Source organism: Phascolarctos cinereus, unplaced genomic scaffold (assembly GCF_003287225.1).
Source record: "Phascolarctos cinereus isolate Bilbo 61053 unplaced genomic scaffold, phaCin_HiC Scaffold_3;HRSCAF=262, whole genome shotgun sequence".
NCBI classification, from domain to species: Eukaryota; Metazoa; Chordata; class Mammalia; order Diprotodontia; family Phascolarctidae; genus Phascolarctos; species Phascolarctos cinereus.
The window spans coordinates 133,358,429-133,374,196 of record NW_027555736.1 but is presented as its reverse complement, the minus strand read 5'-3'; the positions used below and the strand labels follow the sequence as shown (position 1 = coordinate 133,374,196).

The window sequence follows — 15,768 nt, the reverse complement described above, 5'->3', positions numbered from 1 at the left end:
GTATTGTTTCCTCTGAATTACATCTAATCTTCTAGATGATATTTTTTTAAAAACATATTGTCTGAAAGAATCATATAATAATGTAAAAATTGTTAACCTGTAGTTACCTCTAAAACTGAAAAAAAAAACCTTTGCAGGAAAGCTTAAGATGTAATGATAAATCTCGGCAAGATTTCCTTTGCTTAAAACCTATATGGGTAGCCAAACCTCAAAGCAACTTTTGACCCATCCTATATCATTGACTTACCAGAATCTCTCTGGCTAGTGATTAATCTCTTCTACTGATGAAAAAACTATTTCTAAATCTATCTGAAACCCTGATGAAAACCAGAATTGAGTGCTAGGTATCACTATAGGTTCATAGACTTAGAGGTGGAAGGGGCTTTAGAAGCTACTGAGTCCAGTTCCCTCATTTTGCAGAAGAAAATGAATCCTAGAGAATTTATGACTTTGCAAGGTAACATAGTAAATGACTGAAGTAGTATATGGACCTAGTTCTTTCTGACCACAAGTTCAATGCCCTATGCACCATAACATTCTACTTCTATGTGATCACTGATAAGAAAAGTAATTTTTATAAAAATAGATAAAGCATTTATTAAGCACTTGCTATATGCCCTGATACTGTGCTAAGCATCTAAAATACAAATATAAGACAGAAAGACTGTCTTCACCTTCAGGGAGCTTCTAGTCTAATGGAAGGTGGGGGAAGACAACACATAAAAGAGAGCTGGAAAGTTGAGGGGAGAAAAGGGTTCTTGTCCAAGGCAAGGTGGAAAGGCCTGGGAGTTGAGTGGGAAAGAAATCAGCAGCATGGCCTAAGCAGGTTCTAAAATGGTGGTCCTCAATAGGAATTCACTAAGTAGAAGAAGGGGCTGCAGAGAAAGCGGCATCTCCAGAGTGAAAAGGCTGCTGGGATAGAGGTGGAAAAGTCTAGAGAGTCAGAAGTGGAGCCAGGAGAGAAGTGCTGACAGTTCTGCTTCATTCTTTATTTCATTGCTCTCTTCCTTCTGGTTCCATCTCTAAATCCTCAGGATCATGTGATTTAATTGAGTCTCATGTCAAACTTTCTGCAGACTTTTTTTACACTCCATTTGTCTTTACTGTTTTGTAAGATTGTGCTGGCCCACCATTCTCCTCTGTAATTTTCTGTAAATGAATTTAGATTCTAAATTCCTTTTGCCCTTGGCTATCATGTCCCTCTGCTTGGCAAGAAGACTGAGTTTTTGCTAATTCAGGCAGCTGCTGAGCTCCTTTGGCCTTTTTCTTGCAGTGATTGCTTTATATTGCTTAAACGTGCTTCCTATTTTTTTTTTTGTCTTGAATAGCTTGTTTGAATAGGACTATACAAAATATCTTAATTTTATTTTATTTTGATAGTGATTTGATCTCTAAAGAATGTATCATCTGATTATATACAGACAGCTGATTCAGAAATGACTCCCACATCAGAAACCAGTGATCTGCTAACTTACAGTGAATATTATCTATGTTGATGCTGTTCAGTATCCAGTGTCTTCCAACTCTTACAGGATGTATTTGTCGCATATAAGCACTAGGCTTCTGGGTAGCATCAACAGCTTACTTAAATATGTCTGAGGGTGCGACTATAGTCATTGAAACTACATAATAAATTCTTATCTCTGGCTCTTCTTATTTGGTATTGATTTTTGTTGTAATGAATCAAAGATTTGATTGTACAAGGAATGACTCCTACATTAGTTACCAGAGCTTCCTATGTTATGTTAACATCACTTTTTGTAATGTCAGTACTTGCCATTTCCAGTACCTTCTGACACTTTTCTTAAAATATTTCTGCTGTGTAAACATAACACTTATATATAGTTTAAAAGTCATCAGGCTCTTTCATTTCTTAATTCTGCATCATGTTTTCTAACTTATTTGGGGGATACTCTACTCTGTTCACCTTTGCATTGAATATTAAGCTATCTGTTTGAATCAGTTTAGAGAATCTTACTGCATTCTTCATAGAATTTCTTTAAGCCTCCATCCTCTGCAACAGATGTTGTTATGTAAGCTATAATTGTCTTCATAATGGCCTTTTTTGTGTATGCTCTATTCCTCTTAAATTATCTTATACTTATCTATGTCTATCTTGTAAAACCCTCAATAAAACTCCTTGAAGGCAAGGAGTATTTCATTTTTGCCCTTTTATTCCTAGAGCCTAGCACAGTGCCTTGCTTCAACAGGTCATTAATAAATGTTTGTTGAATTGAATGGAATCATGAGCACAACAAGGTGAGTTAGTTGGCTGCATCAGTTCAGGTGTTCAGCAACCATTTAACATGCGCAAGGCTTTTTGCTATGTGTTTCATAACACATGATGAAATCCACCCTTATATTGATTTGATTTACCTTCTCCAAAGAAAATTTGTGATATAACTCTCTGTTTAACTGTGACATCTTTATATCTTCCACTTTCATTTATATCAAGAATATTAATATGCCTAGAATTCAGTTTCTCTAACATAGCAACTCTCTGGTCAGTGGAAATAACTTCACATTCAGAACTAACAGTTAAATGAATGTTTATTGATGGTCTATGCATAAGCATTATGAAGATGACTTCCCTTAATCAGTTAGTGGAATTTTTTCTCACTTTCTTTTTCCATTTAGAATCAGACTTATTGCCTTCCACTACAATTAGATAGGTAGGCAGTTTCTGAACCATGCCTCTGCATTACCTCTACCATGTCTCTCCTCTTTTCAGGTTCTTTTGCTATTTACTTTTTTGCACATAAAATAGTAATAAGTTCAAACCTACAAGGGCAGGAGGTAATAGATACAAAGATAAATAAAACCCCTTTCCTCATTAAGTTTACAATATAGCAAAGCCTCTGAATTGAACAGGAGACTACTTCAACTTATTTTTAAATTTTTTTTTAGAAATTAAATTTTATTCATTTTTTGTTACATTTTAAGTTTTGAATTGTCTCCTTTCCCCTTCCCCTTCAATAATAAAGAAGGCCACCATTTCACACACACACACACACACACACACACACACACACAATCACAATGTATATGTTATATATATATATATATAATATATAATATATATATATGTACACATTTGTATTTGTAAAACCATACTGTGTATACTTCTGTTTATGTTCTTTCTGTAGAAGAGGGTAGCATTTTTCTTCATAGGTCCTTTGTAGTTGATTTGTATATTTATAATACTCAGAATAATTCGATCATTTACAGTTATTCTTCATCAATATTGCTGTTACTATACACAACACTCTCTTGGTTTTGCTCATTTCACTCCATTATTTCATGCAAGTTCATGGTTTTTTTTTCTAAAATCAACCCACTTGTTATTTCTTATAGTACATTAATATTTCATCACAATCATATACCACAACTTGTTTAGCCATTCCCCAATTGATGAGCATCCCCTCAATTTCCAGTTCTTTGCCACCACAAAGGGAAGTGCTATAAATATTTTAGAACATATAGCTTATTTTTCTTTTTCCCTGATTATCTTGGGCAATAGACCTAATAATAGTATTGCTGGGTCAAAGGGTATACACAGTTTTATAACTCTCTTTAGATATAATTACTGACTGCCCTCCAAAATGTTAGATCAGTTCATAGTCAATCTGATAGGTCTGAGATGATATCTCAAAGTTGTTTTAATTTTTATTTCTCTAATCAATAATGATTTACAGCATTTTTTTCTCAGCCAAAGACAAAGTTTATTAGAACGTAGTCATATTGGGCAGACTTTTAAGGAGTCTGAACATGAGTGAGCAGTGGCTAGGTTAAGAATTTAAGCAGTGGCTAGATTTTAGGAATCTGAGCAGTGGCTAGATTATAAGAATCCCAGCCAGATTTACAGCATTTTTATATGACTATAAATAGCTTTGGTTTCTTCGTCCAAAAACTGCCTGTTCATATCCTTTGACCATGGGAATGATTCATATTCTTATAAATTTGACAAAGCTCTCTATATATTTGAGAAATGAGACATCTGATAAATTGTCTATACATTTTCCCCAACTTTACGCTTTCTTTCTAATTTAGGATACATTGGTTTCATTTGTACAAAAAAAATTTTTAATTTAATCTAATCCAAATTATCCATTTTACATCTCACAATGCTTTCTGTCTCTTGTTTATTCATAAATTCTCCCATCCATAAGTCTGATAGATAATATATTCCATGTTTTTCTCATTTATCTATGCATTTTGACCTTATCAGTAAATAATGTAAAATATTGGTGCTTCTGCTTATTTTTTAACCACTAATTTTCAATATAGCATTTTCTTGAGGATATTTTAGTATAGACTATGAGAGCAAAAAGCAATCATTGCTTGAGGCTACTTTACCCAAATTATGGGTTGAGTGGAACTTTGGGATTTTATATATTATGATAAAGCATGTTGTTAGTTACTGTTTGCTTTTCTTTAGCCTATCCTATGAAACATGACCACACCTACATATACAATATAGCAGTGCACCTGGAAAACAATAAAAGCCACTTTTCTTGACTATAGAAGGCTTCATTTTCCAGAAACTAGCTTTTTTCCCCTGCTTAACTAGGTGGGCTTTGATCAGAGTATTTATGAAGGAGACATATCCTTTATCTCCTATGAGGTAGGTAGATAATAATTATGGTTCTCTCCAGAGTTTGTCTTGTCTAGGAACTAGAAAAGCAGTTGAGAAAACTGGAGGACTTCTTTGTACTTTGACCACCTTTCCGGGGGTGATGACAGAGACATTTGAATCCTTAACCTCATTCCTCAGCATTTCATTCCTAGAAAAGGGACATTTCACAAAGATTAATTTTGTGGGCAATCAAATAAAATACAGTCCTTGGCTGTCCAGCATAGGAGAACCAGCTTCATGATTTTTCTGTTTCATTCATATTTGGCAGCCTGAATGTCCAAGAAAGCATGACAGCCAGGGAGTCCATGAACTTGGATGAGGGGGCAAAAATTACATCTTTATTTTCAATAACCTCTAACTGAAATTTCACATTTCTTTCAATTATCTAAAAATTTTATTTTCCAGACTGCCAAAGTTGTCCATGACACCAAAAAAAGATTAAAAGCCTCTGCTCTAAAGGGAATAAAAATTGACCTTAGACCTTTTACTATTGCCCTAGACCACTCTTCTAAGGTCCTTAGAAGAGGATCTTGTGTGAAATCTGTCAGTTATCCAGTTGTGTGGGCTACTGGGAACCAAATTTCTCATTCCAAACTGACAGGATTATTACAGCCATCTCAACAAAGGGCACAATTGAAGTTGGTCTATGTATTCATTATGTTTCTAAAGTTAGTTCAAACAGTTCTGTTTCCAGTCGGGGCTGGGTGCTTTGGAAGTTGAATCATTTTTTTTTTTACTTGCTGGGAGCAACTCCTGAAGATTTTACTCCACCTACATTCAACCCAAGCAGGCTGGCTGGCTGGCCAGCTAGTTTCACGGCTCAAAACCACCTGGAACAGGAAATGCCTCGGCAGTTTGTGTCCATAGGCTGAGAAGAGAGTTGGAAGCACTCTCAGTGGAAATAAAATGTACTGACTTAACGCCAGTATTAGAAGTAGGTTGATTGTGGGTCAAATCTTCTAGACTGTCCAGAGGGAGGAGAAATGAGCAAAAACTTCACCTACTGTACAAGTCAGAGCCAGAGGGGAGAAATGTGAGCAGAGTCAAACACCTGATACCTGCCTCTGGCTGCATATCAAAAGGAGGCTTGACTCCCAATGGAGAAATCTAGCCCACTAATTCCTCCTAATGGCTTCCAGGCTTTCTGCTCCAGTACCTGAAAATAAAGTGAATATGTGGCACATGAGTGTATCCAAAAGAAAAATGAGGTAGGGCAAATACACAGCAAAGGACACCAAGCTCAAAGATATTCTGGAACAGCAAGGAAATCATGAATGTTCAGTTAGGTTAAATCTGTTCTACCTTGATACCTATACCCAAGTTGTCCTCTAACTCATTCAGTGGACTCTGTGTGGCATGCCCGTTGAGAGTTCCTATCTAGTGTTAGGTATTCTGTATTTTTTTCAAAACCCAAATTAATGGCCCCGGGCAAAATTCATGAATCAGAAACTTTAGAATCAGCAAATTAGTGCTCAAGTAGGAACAGAAACAAGTGGGTTTAGAATCCTCTGTGCTCCCCAAAGCAAATCCTCCTTGTATTTGGCAATCATACAGCACTTTGAAGTTTTGACAGCTTAAATTTCAAGAATGAGCTAACTAATCTCCAAATCATTCTGGATTAAGGTGATTATAATAACAATGTGCCCTTCTCTCCCTGGGATAAAAAAAAAAGATGGAGGAAGGTAGAGGATCTAGATAACATAGGAAGTGGGGAACTGGATAGTTGAAAGCTGGTGCAAGTCTAATGAAAGATACTGTACTGAATGATTAGATCACTCTTTCAAGTACATTGGCTAGATTACTCCTTCCTTAATTTCTTTTTTGCCTTAATTTAACATTTATCTACCACTTTCTCATACTGTATAACTCTAGGAAAGAAAAACCTAGATCATTATAAAAAAAGAAAAGAAAATCTTAGTTACTTGCCAACTTATTTTAATAGAAAAAGCATTTGAGAGCAGATTTTTATTAGTATCATAGAATTTTAAGGGGGAGGGCAGTTACACATAATCTAGCCCAACACTCATTTTTTTCAAAACTGTTTTTATTCTAAATTTAATAAATACTGATTTAAATGAGCATTTCTATATGTCAAATAAAGCAGACAATAAGGATTTACTGAAAGTGTCAGTCTCTAATACATGTAGCTTGCTTTTCTTTTTAAGTATATAATAAATTCAATATATTACTTTCAAAGCCATCCTGCTTAACTGGATTTCCTTCTAAATATAACTCCCCGGGGGCGGGGGTGAGGGGAGTGAGGAAGGCAGCCAGGAGGCACAGTGGATAGAGTTCGGGCCCTGAAGTCAAAAGGACCTGAGTTCAAATCTGGTCTCAGACCAAATACTTGACACTTAGTAGCTGTGTGACCCTGGGCAAGTCACTTAACCCCAATTGCCTAAAAATAATAATAATAATAATTCTGTTTGCTTCTATGCATTTTACAAACTGTTTCAATGACCATTTTTCTTTCTTTTTTTTTTGACAAAACTATTGCTATTCTCTTTACCCTCTCCAAAAAAGTCCTTCCCTTCATTGGAAAAAAAAAGCAAAAGCAAAATTTTTGTAGCAAATATACATAACCAAAATAAATCCACACTTTGGGCAAATCCAAAAGCACATGTTTCATTCTATACCTTAAGAACATATCTTCATAGTAATGTGGGCAACATGATTAATTATCAAACCCTCTGCAATCATGTGTTCTTACTTTATCAAATTTCTTGTCTCAGAATTCCAATCCCCTCATTTTACAAATGAGGAAACAGGTCCCTAGAAGTTAAGTAAGTGACTTACTCCAAGGTAACAGAGCACTAGGAGCTGAGATACAGACCTACTCCTTCATACTACAAAGTCAACACTTTCCTTCTCCAGCTTTTTGGTTTCAGCTGTACCAGGTGCCAGATAATATCATAATATCTTGGTAAATGGAGATATCTAGCCACTAGCTGTCTTTTCAAAATAATACAGTTAAATTGTTCTGTTGAAATGCACCTGTGCTCTGCACCAGACCATTTGACGTGGCTATGTCTTCTTCTCCTCCCACCCAGGCTACTGCTGCTGACTTTCCTTGGTATAACCTTTAAAGGATACAGAATCCCACTGTTAACATAGAAAAAGATTTTGCTGTCCAGCTGTCCTGCTTTAGGGATATAGAAACAAGGCACCAGATTGATTGTGGAAATCAGAAGGTGGCATGAAAATTTGAGTACAGATGATTACCTCCTCCTCCTCCTCCTCCTCCTTTCCAGCCTTTTAAACATTCTGTATTAACTTCTCCATACCCAGAAAGTAAAAAATGCAAAAATAAGAGATCACTTTCTCCACTATGTCCTATTATTCTAACACTCACAAAGAAAAGGTAATAAGTAAAACACCAAAAGAAGCTACAGCAAGTCTAGTAAACAAACCACTTATTGTATATTTCTACATTTAGATCTACTGATTTCATATTCAAGTTAATAATGAACTTTTGCTTTCACCAGAAAAGAAATCAAGGCAGTCTGTACATTGCCTTACAGGAAGGTAAGATACTAAAATTCTGAATAAAATCTAGAGTTGTCCTACATAGACCACAGCCATCACGTAATAGTCCTTTTGACTATAAATCAAAGAAAACCTGTGAACTTTCCTATGCTCTGAGAGGATCTTTTGTGAAATCTGTCTGCATCCAGGTTAATTGTGAGCTGCTGGAAACCAAAAATAGCTATATACTGAGTCAGCATCAATAAACATTGATTAAGCACCAACTGCGTGGCAGGCACTATGCTAAGCACTGGGATTATTATGCTAAAACTGGATTATTGCAGTCATTTTAACAAAGGACACAACTGAAGGTAATAATAAATAAGGAGGGAGATCTGAGTTCAAATACAACCTCAGACAAATTACTAGCTGTGTGACCCTGGACAAGTCATTTAACCCATATTTGCCTCTGCTCCTCATCTGTAAAGCAGGGACATACCAGAGAAAGAAGTGGCAAACCACTCCAAAATCTTTGCCAAGAAAACCGTATGGACAAGTCCATGGGGTCACGAAGAGTCAAACACAACTGAATGACATAAATAGGATTTAGAAATCAGCATTCTTCTCTTAGGAGGTGTTAACCACCTATGCTTTTTTTAAATAAAATTTTATTAATATCTTTTTACATTGCCTTAATTCCCTCCCCCCATATCTTCTCATTCTTCCCTCATAGAAAGCCAACCTTTAGAACAAAAAAAAAGATAAAGAATAAATAAAAAAAATTCAGCAAACAACGTATTTTAAAATGACTTCACATGCAGTGTTTCTTATGCATGAACCATCCCACATGTACATACACACCCACACTCACACATACCTACCACTTCTGCAAAAGAAATGGATGAAGTGACTTCTATCTTTTCACTGGGGCCAGGCTTATTCTTTAAAATTTTGCACATTCATTTTTAACTAGTGGTTTACATTGTATATCTTGTTTTCCTTGCTATGCTTACTTTGCTTTGCATCAGTCCTTATAAATCATTTCATGCTTCTCTGTATTCATCATACTCATGGTTTCTTATGGCATAGTAATATTCCATTACATTCATGCTTCTTTGCAACATTATATGTATGCCACATTAATGTTTTTGTTTAGCCATTGCACAGATAATGTGCATTGTCTTTGTTGCCTGTTTTTTGTTACCATAAAGAGTACTGAATGTAAATATTTGTGTATATATGGACTGGTCCCCTATTCTTTCCTTGCTTTTTATGGTTGCCATACACTGTCAAATGCAGAAATGGTTGTTGTTATAAGCACACCATTCTGGGGAAAGTGACTGACAACCTCCTCAACGGAGTAGCCAAGTAGAAATTTTAAAGGTTTCTTCACTTCTCTGGAAGGTCCCTGTGGGCAATGTGATTATTACAAGTGTTACTTGGTCATTCAAAGTTTATTTACTATGGGGCTGCTCTGGACCAGGTCTGTGCATACAGCTGCTTCTCTACTCAAATTGTGATCTTGAGGTTTCACCAGCTAGGCAATATTAGGCCTGTTCAGTATTTGGATGAGAAACCTCCACGGAAAAAACGAATTACTTCAGAAATAATGTTAGTCGTTCAGTATACCCTCCTTCTTATTCAACTCCTGTAGCACCTGCTCTGGCAGCACCTCCTGGAATATTCCTTTCCCAGAACCTAGTTGGCAACATCATAAATTTCATTGGCTAGCTTTCAAATTTTATATTGAACTCTCCCTGTCCTGTCTTCTGTATCTTCACCTCATTCCTATTACTAAATGCATTCTCCCTTATTTACCTTAGGATAAATATCTACTCTTTAATATTTACTCCTTGATTCATTCTTTAGTATATGATCAGAATATTTTGTAGTAATAATGGAAAGAATGTTTGACATGCTGATTAAATTCTATCTTAGGTTTTTGTTGTATTTCACCTACATAAAATTCTCCCATTATTTTTATTGTAGAAGATGGGACTATACACCCCACACTTCTAAACAGTATTGCCATATTTGGTTTCATAATGATTGCTAGGTGTACCTCTCCTGTTCCTCTTCTTATTCTTCCTGCTTCTGCCCTTCCAGAGAACCTATGGAATGGGTAAGGGGGTACATGGCAGCATGTATTTCAATAACTAACTCTAAGGCCTGCAGAGTGAGCAAGCTAAATCCTTAAGCAATAAGAAAAGGTGAGAAAGAAATATTTTTGGGGGCTAGGCAATGGGGTTAAGTGACTTGCCTAGGATCACACAGCTAGTAAGTGTTATATGTCTGAGGTCGGATTTGAACTCAGGTCCTCCTGAATCCAGGGCCAGTGCTCTATCCACTGCGCCACCTAGCTGCCCCAAAAAGAAATATTATTAATGTCATTGGTAGTTGCTAAGTCTAACACAGAGATATAAGAGATAGTCAAGGAAATATAAGCAAATTTAAATATTCCTCCCTACTAAGAAACAAGGTGATTTTAAAGAACAAAAATGGTATAATGATCCAGTCATTGAGAAAGCTGGAATCCCTAGTGAGCCTTTACTTTCCTTAATCACCTATGGTATTTTTCACCTCTTTTCTCCCCCTTAGAATCAGTTTTAGCATTGCCATCCATTGCAATTACATAGGTAGGTAATCTCCAAAAGTTATATACGAGCCCTAGTCCGTAGCTTTGACTCTACCATGTCCCTCTTTCCATGGTATTTATTATTTCATCCATAACATGGCAACAACGTCAAACCTATAAGTTAAAATTTTGAAATGTCTACGTATGCATGTTATTGATATTGAGTGATTTTTATTAGTCTTATAATGATAAGGAAGACAATAAAAATATGAAGAACTGAAAAATCAACCATGTCTATGAAATGCAGATGTGAGGCAAGCCAATTGTTGATAAATAACTGTTTACTAGTAATCATCATAGAGATAAAGGGAATTTTGTTGTCATTTACTCCAACTCTTTAATTTTAGAGGTGAAAAAACTAAAGCTCAGAAAGGATGTCACTTGCCTAAGGTCACTCAGGTAGTATGCAGCAGAGCCAGGCTGATATCCTCTTACCCCAAATCTGATGTTCTTCCTGCTGTACCACGTTGTAAAAGGAATTCTCATTTAAGTACAGGTTGTACCGTATAGTCTCCAAGGTCCCTTTTGTTACCGCTGGAATTGTTATCATGCTAATTATGAACACTCCGATAACTTCATAAAATAAAATTATCATATGCAATATTGGAGGATCCATAATTTCATCAATGTGGGCCTTCTTACACCAGTTAACTAAACTATCTATATCTTCTTGTCCTTTGCATTTATACATGCCCTTCTACAAATCTTGTATAGGTATTATACTTAATGTGTAAGAAGCCCTTTGCTAATTCTTTTAAAATTATATGGATGCCACTGAAATAGTGAATCTCTCCAATTCTTATCTCTTTCCCTGACTACATGATCAGGCTATCTCCTTTTTCATTTATAAACATGAACTTATATAGTCTACCAAAGATTATTTAAGTGTAGGAGCTGGTACAAAAGGCTAAATATAAAATTATGGTTTAAAAATATGTCTATTGAGAAGTCTATAACTTAATACTTATTGAATTAGTATGTTGTCCAATGTGAGCCTAAAAGATTAGTGAGATTGATAGTCTTCATAATTTGAAAGTATACTGTAAAATACTAACTGCAGATGAATAAGATACGATGATTAAATTTTGTAGGCTAAGAAAACAAGCTTTTAAATTGGAAAACAGACCAAAAGACAAGCTATCCTTGGAATAAGGAAATCCAACACCTCTCACAACCAGTCTACCCAAGGTTTATATTAGTAGAGCAGTTTTGATACATGTGCATGGAACATGAGAACCCATAGAGATTGTGGCTAAGAATTTGGTTACTGTGAGAACAAGCTTCACATTTTAACACCTTTACATTCATCACAAAAACATATAATAACAAAACCCTACGCTATAATCCAGAGAACCTGAGAATTAGAAATTGAAATGTGAGGGCGCCCAGTGATGAAGAGTCCATGTCTCCTGCCCCATAGATCAAGTCACATAGTACTTGTTGATATCCCAACATCATGCCTTTCAGTAGCTGGGGAGCTTTGCACATATTGTATACTTTTCAAAAGGAAATGAATAAAATTCCAAACACCAGAGCTTCTAAATATTCGTTTTCAACACCTTTGTCACTGCCCTTATTTCCATCCTGTTAGCCACATGGTATTGTTTTAAGAGTTTTCTGCATTGAATGCTTATGTGTCCTTTGGAGATGAGACACAGATATATTAGGCCTCAAACTTTAAAAACTCTATTGTGATCCATGCTTTACTTTCAGAATTCAGTAGAACCCTTAATTATTACTTTGTTACACACTTTATGCAAACAAATTTGGATTTAAAACTAACTTAAGGTGGAAAACAAATTATAATTTCTTCGAATTCTACTTGCAAAATATTCTAGATCTAGTGAATTTCGTGTCCATGACAATACCTCGTTGAGGGCAAGAACTTTGATAACTAAGAGATATAAAATTATCTATGAATTTAGGGAATGTATCCACCACTAAATCTATTTCCTGGATTTCCCTTCCTCCATTCAACCTCCATTCTATGACAGGATATATGGTCGAACAATCACTCATGAAGAGTTGCTTTATTTGACTATGAGTTCAATGAGTCAACAGCGTGTTATGGTTGCTAAAAAGTAGTGTAGTCTTAAATTGCATTAATAGAAGTATAGTCACCAGAGCAGGGAAGATTTTAATCCTACTGTATTCTGTGCAAATCAGACTATATTTGGATAATTATGTTCACTTCTAGGTGCCATATTTTGAGAGTTCTTGACAAACTGAACTGTCTCCAGAGGAGGATGACAAGGATGGGAAGAAAGAAGGAATAGAGGAAGGAAGAGAAGAAGGAAAGAGAGGGAGGGAGGGGAAAATGTAGCATATAAGAAATAAATGAGAAGGAACAATTAGAGTTGATTTGTTTGAAGATGAGGAAAAGTAGAATATGGCTCCAAAGGGCAGAACTAGGACAATTGCCTGAAAAGTTACAAAAGCAGATTTTGGCTCAGTGTAAAGAGTGATTTCCTTATAATTATGACTATATAAAAGGGAATGTATCTCCTTTCTGAGTCCTCTTTGCTAGTGTTCATGCAGTGCCTGGCTGATGACCTGCTTCGGTATGATATAGAAGGAATTCATTCATCAAGTGAGGACCTAGGTAATCTCTGAGATCTTTTCTAAATCTGTGGTTCACCAGCCTTTACAACACATCTTAAAATGTGTTGAATAACCAGAGCTCCTGAGAGTTTTATTTCTAATAACCTGAAGTTGGATTTCAATTCTTAATACTTCAAGGATCTCTGATTTCTTTGTTTGGGCATTCATTCTACCAATGTAGATCATAAAGCCTCTATGTCTTAGTAGTATGCCTTCATGAGTAACTGTAGTTTAAAAAATAATAAAACCAACAACAAATCACCTGGTGGCCAGTCCTTTGATGATGACCTTCTGTTTTCCTCAGACAAAAGACATGTAGTTCATCACCATACCTGTTGGTGACATTATTCCAGCTTGCTGGAATGTGGTTGAGCTTGAACCCCTGCAGCAAAGACCAGAGTCCCAGTAATCATGAGTGGAGTCCCATCTAACTATTCTGAAGTACTAAACAGGGGATCTGTTTTATAGCAATAAGAAACTTCCATTGGGTTTTTATTAGGCAAATGAGATTGCTAAATGATTCATTAAACCTTGGTTAAGCCCATTCATTACTTCAAGGAATAGAGTTAACAGAAAACCTTTTTGGTTTCCTCTTTTCATGTTGAAAAACTTCCTATGATGCATGAATCTACTTTGCCACTTTAAGTATAAACTTCTGGATATAATTTAATAACCTTTGGCGATTGAAGAGTTTATTGTCCCTCAGTATTATCATTAGAATACTGAAGATACAGATTTAGAAAGTGTAGGAAGTAAGCTGAATGTGTACCAGGTACAAAATAGACCCTGAAAATTGCAATTTGAACCCTCTAAGATTACCCAATAGCTTGTTTTCTTGTCATTTGCTTCTTTTTCCTAAAAGCTAAGTACATGCCCCAATACTGATAAACAAATGGTTCTAGTTAGCTGACATCTGGATTTACGGTTTTTACTTAAACTGCTCAGAGTGTAGAAGGGAACACATAGTTTTCCCCTTAAGTTTAAAGACAAAATGGAAACACTGGCTGAACAATTCAAAAAATAAATTATAGGACTTATATTGGAAACAGAATGTATTCCTTGTGGCTAATCATGCTTTAATGCTGTTGTATTATTATATATTTTAATTATTCCTTGAGGCGTGATAGAACAAAAAGTTAAATATGTGTCAGGGACACTTGTAGTGCTACCCACAGAAAACATCTATGGAGCATCAGTTCAGACATCTGTTGAGAGTTTCTTCCACGTGTCTAGTGCTTGGGTTTCAAAATCACTTTTAATGGAGTAACAATTGTTTCTTGAAGGAGCACTTGTTTTGCAAATGCTAGATAACTCCAATGCCTTAAGAGATACTTGAGCTGGGGAAGTAATACTGAAAAGCTCTAGGCAAGTAACTACAAATATTAAAGTATAAATCAACAATTGTGTCTTGAAGGAATATTTATGTTTCAAATATTGGATAACCCCAATGCTTCAAAAGATACTTGAGTTAAGGCAATAATACTGAAAAGTTCCAGGTAAGTAAGTTCAAATATTAAAATATCCTTGCTAGAGAAACAAAGTATTTTCTTAACATATGACACTTAGAAAAATTAAATATTCTGTTGTTTGTATAGCCAGGTAGACTGGCATTGTATTTATTATTGTTGTTTAGTTGTTCAGTTGTGTCCCACTCTTTGTGACCCTGAGGACCATGGCATGCCAGTATTGTCGATGGAGTTTTCTTGGCAAAGATACTGGAGTGGTTTGCCATTCCCTTCTCCAGTAGACTGAGGCAAACAGAGATTAAATGACTTGTCCAGGGTCATACAACTAATAAGTGTCTGATGCTGGATTTGAACCAGGGTTTTTCTGATCCAGGCCACACCACTGAGCCACCTAGCTGCTTCTCCTACCAAAATAAAGCCATTAAACTCAAGAGAATGTGATTAGGGTGTTTCACTTTCTGAAACTGAAGAAACCTTAACTTGGGATTTTGAAGAAAGAAATCCAGTTCATGGTGGAGCAACCAATGCAGTTTTTCCCTAAAGATTATGCATGTCCGTTCTCTAGATACTGAAGACTATGCATGTGTAAAATTGAACACATTATCTTTCCCCTTAACACCTCCTTGCCTCCAAACTTTCCTGTTACTGTCCTGTTACCATCCTCGCAGGCCATCAGACTCACAACCTAGGTGTTATCCTCCACTCCTCACTCTCTCTTATCCCCTTCCCTATATCCAATTTATTGCCAAGGCCTATTGATTTCATTTTTGCAACATCTCTTGAATATGCCCCTTTCTCCCTTATGATACTGCCACCATCCTAGTGCAGGCCATCATCCTCTCACACTTGAACTGTTGAAATAGCCTGCTGGTGGAGTGGGGGGAATTCTGCCTGCCTCAAATCTCTCCCCATTCTAATCTATGCTCCATGCAGATCCCAAAGTGATTTTCCAAAGCACAAGTCTG

At 36.0% G+C, this 15,768-nt stretch overlaps 1 protein-coding gene across 1 annotated transcript in view; it reads left to right on the top strand.

Annotated features, from left to right (window-relative positions):
- Nucleotides 1-15,768, top strand: part of ADAMTS17 (ADAM metallopeptidase with thrombospondin type 1 motif 17) — a 485,504-nt gene that overhangs the window by 334,903 nt on the left and 134,833 nt on the right. The window lies entirely within an intron of this gene.